This window comes from Salvia splendens, unplaced genomic scaffold, assembly GCF_004379255.2.
Source record: "Salvia splendens isolate huo1 unplaced genomic scaffold, SspV2 ctg798, whole genome shotgun sequence".
Classification (NCBI taxonomy): domain Eukaryota; kingdom Viridiplantae; phylum Streptophyta; class Magnoliopsida; order Lamiales; family Lamiaceae; genus Salvia; species Salvia splendens.
The window spans coordinates 11473-19740 of record NW_024599474.1 but is presented as its reverse complement, the minus strand read 5'-3'; the positions used below and the strand labels follow the sequence as shown (position 1 = coordinate 19740).

At 39.0% G+C, this 8268-nt stretch overlaps 1 pseudogene; it reads left to right on the top strand.

Moving 5' to 3' along the window:
* Positions 1-1044: 1044 nt before the first annotated feature.
* Positions 1045-6753, top strand: LOC121791381 (annotated as a pseudogene).
* Positions 6754-8268: the final 1515 nt, after the last annotated feature.

Below are 8268 nucleotides of genomic sequence, written 5' to 3'. Positions count from 1 at the left end.
TCGGATTATCCTCATCCCAATACCACATATCTTCTTCACCCACTCCATGGTCTTCTGAAAAGTAACCTCGGCCGCCTTCACATGGTAATGATCGAAAAAATGGTAATCCTTCAGGCACATAGTCGGGAACAGGTTGCTCCCCACGAACAGCTGGTTGTACATAATTCTCAACCATCATATCAAGTGTCTTGTCGTCTGTCAAATCTTCACATGATTCTGCACTATAATCAAGATCAATTGGTTGAGAACCATCGGAACCATCACAATCAGAACCATCTAAACCATCACAATTATTTGGACCATCTGAACCATCACAATTATTTGGACCATCTGAACCATCACAATTATCAGAACCATCACAATTATCAGAACCATCTGAACCATCACACGTCACATTTGGTACATCTAGTTGTTTATCAACCTCCCTCCCAAATGTGTTGAATTCAATACTATGATATTCATCATCCCTCCTAGATGTCCCGACATCAAAACTATGATAATCATCTCTCCTAGACGTTCCAACATCATGATGAGTGATAGGTGGTTCAAATTGCAACGCAGTAGTAACAGGTGTATATTCAATAAAAAGTTCAATTTGACGTGGATTTTCAGCAAACATATACTCCCACAAATTATCATCCACTGGTGTAGCTATATAATTCACCACTCCACTAAAAACCACAGGATGCCTCCACGTTAAATCAAGCGTATGTGCATCCAAATCAATTCCAATTTTTTCACATATCATTGAAAGTAGCTGATAATAAGATATCTTTTCATTCAATATAATAAATGATTTTGCACGAGGGGGATCATAAGCAACACCCAAACCTGGGAGCTGCATAATTTTCCCATCCCAATATAAACTCACAAACACCATCAAACCTGCAAAATAAGTACGATAAACATCATATACTCTAAATTCAACCAAATTCAACAAAAAAAATTTAACACCATGAACCCTAAATCTTATACCCAACTAAAATATACCAATAATAATCGAAACTAAGGGTAGAAAGTTACTTAACAACACTTCAAATTGGAATGGGAGCAGCTAAATGTCGGATTAGGGTTCCATTTTTGCTGGTTGGGATGAATGGGGCGACGAAGCTGAAGCAATTTTCGCGTTCTGTGCGAGGCAGAGACGAAACTGAAGAAAGAGGGCTTATGCCTCGTATTTAGAATTCAAGGCAAACACGCGAGAGGGAGTAGCGTGTTTAAATGAAACACGCGAGAGGCTGATGTGTGTTTACTAAACACGCGAGAGGCTATTGCGTCTTTCCCATGATGGGAAATGTTTTTTTTCCGGGTACAAATGGCGGATAACTTTCCCCATAACGTCCATTTGTGGAATTTAGCCGTGAAATTTGATCTCGGAGGAAGAGGAGAAACGTCTCTACGGAGGCGAGACTTCGTTTTACTCGCCGATTAGGGTTTATGTGTATGACATGCCGTCGAAATTCACCTACGATTTGCTCTGGCTGTTTCACAGTACGTATAAAGAGACAACTAATCTCACCTCCAATGGAAGTCCTGTGCATCGATTGATTGAGCAAGTGAGTTTTGATTGATCAGAGTTCGAAGCTAATGTTGCTATCAGATTCATAGATATCCTACTACTTGAGCTTGGTTCCTTGGATCTTAATGCGATGTTAGGTATTTATTACGTTTGGTTTGTTTCTGATTAATTTATGCATATTGTGATTGATTTGTTGTAGCATTCGATTGATTATTGGCTATGGCGGACTTAATAGCACCAGAATCAGAGAGGTTACTGAAGAATGTGGTGAGAGTTCACAAGCAAGAAGAGGCAGACTTGTTCTGCATACCATTTTTAACTACAATCAGCTTTTTCTTGCTGGAGAAACCGCAATGCAAGGTTTTATAGGGTGTGAGTGCGTTTCCATAGTCTATTTCTTTGTGTTTTAGGTTTTTATACTTGCTTATAACTGTTTGCAGCACCTTTAAGCAGTAGCTGCTACTACTGCATGCATGTGTTAATATTTCTCATGAAATGAAATGGTATGTTATTTGTGGTCAGATTTACCTTATGGAAACTTAGGCACTAGTGTGTGTTCTATCATCTCAAGGTTTATTATTCCCTCTATACTTTGAATCCGAGCTTATATTTTCAGTATCCTATTTGAACTGCTCCCTTCCTGAAATTCCCCTGGGAGACTGATACGATCATCCTCTACATATTATTAGGGAATATCCTTAAGATATTATTCTATTTAGTTATCTTTTATTTCACCATATCTTTTCCATATCTTTGTTTTCTTGTTCAATAAGTTAGGTAGTAGTATTCTAGTATTATAAATAGCAGAGCTTGTTATCATTCAATCAATCAATGAATGAAATATTTTCCCTACACAAATCTTGTGCCGCAAGTAATTTATTTCGTTCTCTTGGCTGCTGCGTGGAAGACGTCCACAAATCCAGCCAATTTCTCGAGCAATTCCGCGAGGTTGTCGTGGGAATTGCTCGCCACCCATCGAGAAGGAAGATCTCGGAGCCGTTACGGAGAACGTCCGTAACAACTGGTGCTTTCATCCCGTGCTCATCCCCCGTCTTCGTTCATCCATATTCCCAAAAAAAAAAAAAAAAGTCACAGGAAGGAAACTCATGTCGATGCCACAGATGACCGAGTGAGCAAATTCCGATCATTATCGCAGCCCGATGAGCCAGTTGTTTCTTCGTCGCACCGGACGCTAGAATACCCTCCATCGAGAAATACTATGGCTTCTCGTGGGCAGTCGGGTTTATACCCCAATGTCTCATTGGCTCCACCGCGACACAGCACCACCGAGTCTATAAATCTTAGGCCGGATTTCCAACCACCTCAGGGAAACCCATCGATCCAGCGACGGCCGCTCGTATTTCAGCAATCGGATCAACCTGCGACTCGCCAGCCTTCATGTTTGGAATCACCTCTGACAACAACCATTTCGGCAAAGCAGCCCAACCAAAATTACCAACCGTCGCCGCCGCTGCCCCAATCAGATCGCCAGCTGCAGCGGCCGAGTCCTTTACCGCCTTTGGAGCTGCTACCCTACGCCGCTCCGGGACCTTTCCAGCCCTTGCACTCACTGCCCGTGACAACACCATTGGCGGTGTCTAATCTGCATCCACAAGCTGCTATCCCGAGCTCAATGAAGAAAAAATGGGTAACAAATATACAAGAAGGAGAAGAGATGATGGAGATTGAGAATATTATAGTTGAGTATAAGGCTGCACTTGAGACAACAAAATCGGACCTTATAGTAGAAATGGATGAGCTGAGATTAAAGTCTAAAGAAGTGGGTAAGAAAGGAGATGGTTCTTACACGAGTTTGCCCGTAATGGCTTGTGTCTATATGGATTGGAATGTAGGTGAGGTTACAAGTATGATTCATCGATCAACCTCGCTCGATACCGATGCAAGGTTGATCCCTCCGCGCAATGACACGCCATGTTCGAGCATTCTGAGAGGCGTGAACAAGATTTTCATTTTGGCATGGAATTCTGCCGACAACATTGGGTCTCCTTTGTTGATTTTTGACAAGGGTGAAAAAGGGAGACATTCAGCTGTTCGATATGTGTTTGATCCGGGAGGAGACGCCTAGCTAAAGCTTTTGCTTTCAACTCTCGTCAATGGTTCGTGGTTCCCACCTTGAGGACAAGGTGGATTTCAACCGTGGGGGAGTTGATACGATCATCCTCTACATATTATTAGGGAATATCCTTAAGATATTATTCTATTTAGTTATCTTTTATTTCACCATATCTTTTCCATATCTTTGTTTTCTTGTTCAATAAGTTAGGTAGTAGTATTCTAGTATTATAAATAGCAGAGCTTGTTATCATTCAATCAATCAATGAATGAAATATTTTCCCTACACAAATCTTGTGCCGCAAGTAATTTATTTCGTTCTCTTGGCTGCTGCGTGGAAGACGTCCACAAATCCAGCCAATTTCTCGAGCAATTCCGCGAGGTTGTCGTGGGAATTGCTCGCCACCCATCGAGAAGGAAGATCTCGGAGCCGTTACGGAGAACGTCCTCCGTAACGAGGCCGGATGGCTAACTTCTCGGAGAGATAAGGTGACCGAACCTTCGACGTGCTCGAAGGAAAGGCCACGATTTGCGGTTCCACGGACGTTCTCCGTTGGGCAGCAAATATGGAACGATAATATTCTTGTTGCTCAAGACAAGTTTAGGGAAAATATTTCATTCATTGATTGATTGAATGATAACAAGCTCTGCTATTTATAATACTAGAATACTACTACCTAACTTATTGAACAAGAAAACAAAGATATGGAAAAGATATGGTGAAATAAAAGATAACTAAATAGAATAATATCTTAAGGATATTCCCTAATAATATGTAGAGGATGATCGTATCAGAGACTCATAAGCATTCATCACTTGCGTGATTTGTAACACATTCACTACATTTTGGAAACATAGGAAGCCCTAAAGTGGGTCACAGACCAACCAGCTTGGAACCGGTCTGATGGTAGAGATCATATCTTACCAGTTCATCATCCTTGGTCATTTAAATCCGTTTGGAAGTTTATGAAGAAAGCTATCTGGCTTCTTCCAGATATGGACTCAACTGGGAATTGGTAAGTTTTCCCTTAAGTTTTGTTAATGCACCAAATATGGTTGCTGATATCTATTAACTGGTATGTGATTGCCTCATTGCCTTGACAATTCAGGTATAAGCCTGGACAAGTTTACCTTGAGAAAGACCTGATACTGCCATATGTTCCAAATGTCCATTTGTGTGATTCCAAATGTTTGTCTGATTCAAAGAGGACTACACTGCTATTTTTTCGAGGAAGGCTGAAAAGAAATGCTGTAAGATCTCATTATTTATAAACATGTTTATTTTTTTGTAACTAATTGACCTTAAGGCTAATATAGCCCATATTGATTCTGTGTTTAAGCTGGCTAGTGCAAATACTGCTCTTGTTCTCAGGGGGGTAAAATTCGTGCTAAACTTGTGGCTGAACTTAATGGAGCCAAGGATGTGGTCATAGAGGAGGGTACTACTGGAGAGGGTGGAAAGAATGCAGCTCAGATTGGCATGCGCAAGTAATCTTGGGCTGCATAATATAAATTCTGTATGGACAACAAAAATAGCATACTAATGTACTTGTTTGTTCTTTGTTCATCAAGTCTATCATTTGCCTTAATCCAGCTGGTGATACTCCTTCATCTGCTAGGTTGTTTGATGCTATTGTCAGTGGCTGCATCCCTGTAATAGTCAGTGACGAGTTGGAATTTCCTTTTGAAGGAATTCTTGATTACCGCAAGGTATATCCCTTCTTCTTTGTGGTTTCACCATGCAAGTTATTTTCTATTTCCTTGGAATAGAAACTAATATTATAAAAACGAGTACGAGGACTGATATCCATGTTTTAGATTGTAAGGAGTGAAAAACAGTTTTTGCATTTATTAGGTGGTTAGTGCTGCTCATACATGGATATATAAAGGTCTATTGCTAACTCTGCCACGATAAGCAATGTGCTGCACGTGCTTGAGATCCATGTTTCGTTACCTGTAACTACAACTTAATCTACAGCTTTTGGCTATGACAGGTTACTGTTTTCGTATCCTCAAGTGATGCCATGCAGCCAGGATGGCTATTATCCTATTTAAGAAATATTTCTCCCTCTTAAATAAGACAGAAGCAAACAAGTCTTGCTAAGGTATTTGCATCTTTAATTTCTTTAGTGTATGTGTTTTGATTTTGAGCCTATGAACAGTTAATTATGTTCTCTTATTTATTAGTACTACTTGACTGAGTGATACATTTTTCAGTTATTGTTAATAATTACCAACTGTGTACTTATTTCAGTACTTGAGGCATTTCGTATATTCTCATCCTGCTCAACCATTGGGCCCAGAAGACTTGGTTTGGAGAATGGTCTGTATTCCATCCTTTAGACAAGCCATTTTTGGTTATAAAAATGAAGTTTTGAATGAAATTCCTGTGCTAAATGCTGATGTTTATCTACTACTATGAGTTGGTGACATTTGCTAACTGTTATAATGAGAATTAGGAAATTAAATATAAGTGCCTTCAATGTGAAATAATAAGATTCCAGTTTCACTTTCTTAGCTGTAGCAGAAAGCTTATAACTTACTACGGAGTACTGGCTAATTTAGCTAATTTTATCGAAGTATAGTTCACCTCCTATAATCATGTTAGGGTTGCAAAATTAACAGTGGCGTTGGCATATGCCAAATGTTCGATCTAAACTCCCAAATCTACTTTTACCTGTATGTTTTCTTCCTTGGGAGGCTTTCAGTCAGTTTAACTAACCTCATTATGGCCTCTGCTCTATTACTATTAGACATGCATGTTTAATGTGATTCTCATTCCTTCACACTATGAACAGATGGCAGGTAAGTTGGTTAACATCAAGCTTCATTCGAGGAGATCGCAACGTGTTGTGAAAGAATCTAGAAGCATCTGCAGTTGCGAATGCAGGCGACCGAACAGTACAAGCCCAGTACCCTTCTCTTGATTGTCCTCTTCCATGTCAATTTCCTCCTCCCCTTCACTTTTCCTCTTTCCTTTTATGTTTTGCTTTGTTTTGAAAGCTCTTTATCTTTCTTTTTTGTATTTACCAACTTGTGTAATTGATAGATAAGTAGAGTATAATGTTGGAATTACTTTGATGTTGATCCTATTCTTTTCTAGTTAGTTATGTGTAGGACTAAAATTAAATTAAAGAGAATGTAGTTGGACCTAGTGAAGATGTTTTACTCTTTATATACACCTTTTACTATTTATATACGCAGAATTTTCGTATATTGAAATATTCCATTGTGCTGCATTATTGCTTGAAGCGAGGTCGGTTGTATAGTATTTTATTAGTGTCTAGATATCTATTTTGATACATTTGGTATGCCATTTTGACTGTAGTAGTAGTGTTTGTCATAATTAATGATATCAAGAGTAAGGCGTGGTAGTGGAACCCCAATGTCCTATCATGTTAATGACTCCCTTAATCATTTTATATTTATATGTGTTAACAATTTGAAATAGTGATGATGGGTTGTCTCATGGTTCACACTATTCTCGCAAAATGAGTAGTGTATAAAAGTAAAAAACATACTCCTTCCATCCAAAAATAGGTAAGACATTTCTTTTAATCATAAAATTAAAAAATAATAGTACTATTTAAAAGTTAAGATAAAGAAAAGTAGTGTATAAGATAGAAAGGGAGAGTAAAATAGAAGATAAAAGTAGGATATTATATTAAATTTTTTTGATAAAAAAATGATTCAATTAACTTCAGAAAATTTAAAAAGAAATAAAACTCAATTGGCTAGCAGTAATATTTTATCATATCACAATCTTACCTCTTTTCATTAGAGCATCCACAATGACGGATGTCCCGGCGGACGTCGGACCGGCGTGCCGGACGTCCGCCATTAGGCAGCATGCATACGGATACGGACGTCCGCTGCGGACACCGGAGTTCCGCGGCTTTCCGAGGCGTCCGTCGGGGCGTCCGTCATTGCGTTGACACGACGGACGTCCCGACGGACGTCCTGATTTTTTTATTATTTTTTATGGATGTCCGTCGGGATGTCCTTGGGGATGTCTGTCATTGTGTAGTGGGATGTCCTTATGACGTGGCAGTGCAGTGAGATGTCCTTATGACGTGGCAGGAGGTGTTTTTGGAAAGTCCGTCGGGATGTCTGCCGGGACATCCGTCCCATTGTGGATGCCCTTAGATTTGTGAATAATGAAAAGAAAATTGATTCGTGATAGTTTTTATACTGCTAGAGAGTGTTGATTTTGTAAATAATTATGATCTATTGATTCATTATACATAGGTCTATGAGTAAGTGTTTCATGTGAATGGGGAGGGGGTACATTTTCTGATATGCTTGGGTGTTTCATGCCCATGTCATCATGTGTTTCGTTTCAATAATAACAAATCACCGACCTTACGCGTTTCTTCTTTGTATTTTTCCCCTTAATTTTTTTTCCGATATATAATGTGCTTATTTATTCTATTTTCGTAAATTACGTGTGTTATTATAGATCTAGCGCGTGATTGGGGGTGTTCACATTTTCAACTCCAACTTTAGGAATATTGATGAATAAACAACTCAGGTAATGCTTAATATTCGTTTTATTTTATTGTCAACATTTAATTATGGAAACAGCTACGATTATGGCAGCTGATTTATTAGGATACTCTCTTGGTAAAATTTATAAGTGGTTTAAGTCATAAACCAAATAATTGTAGGAAAACACA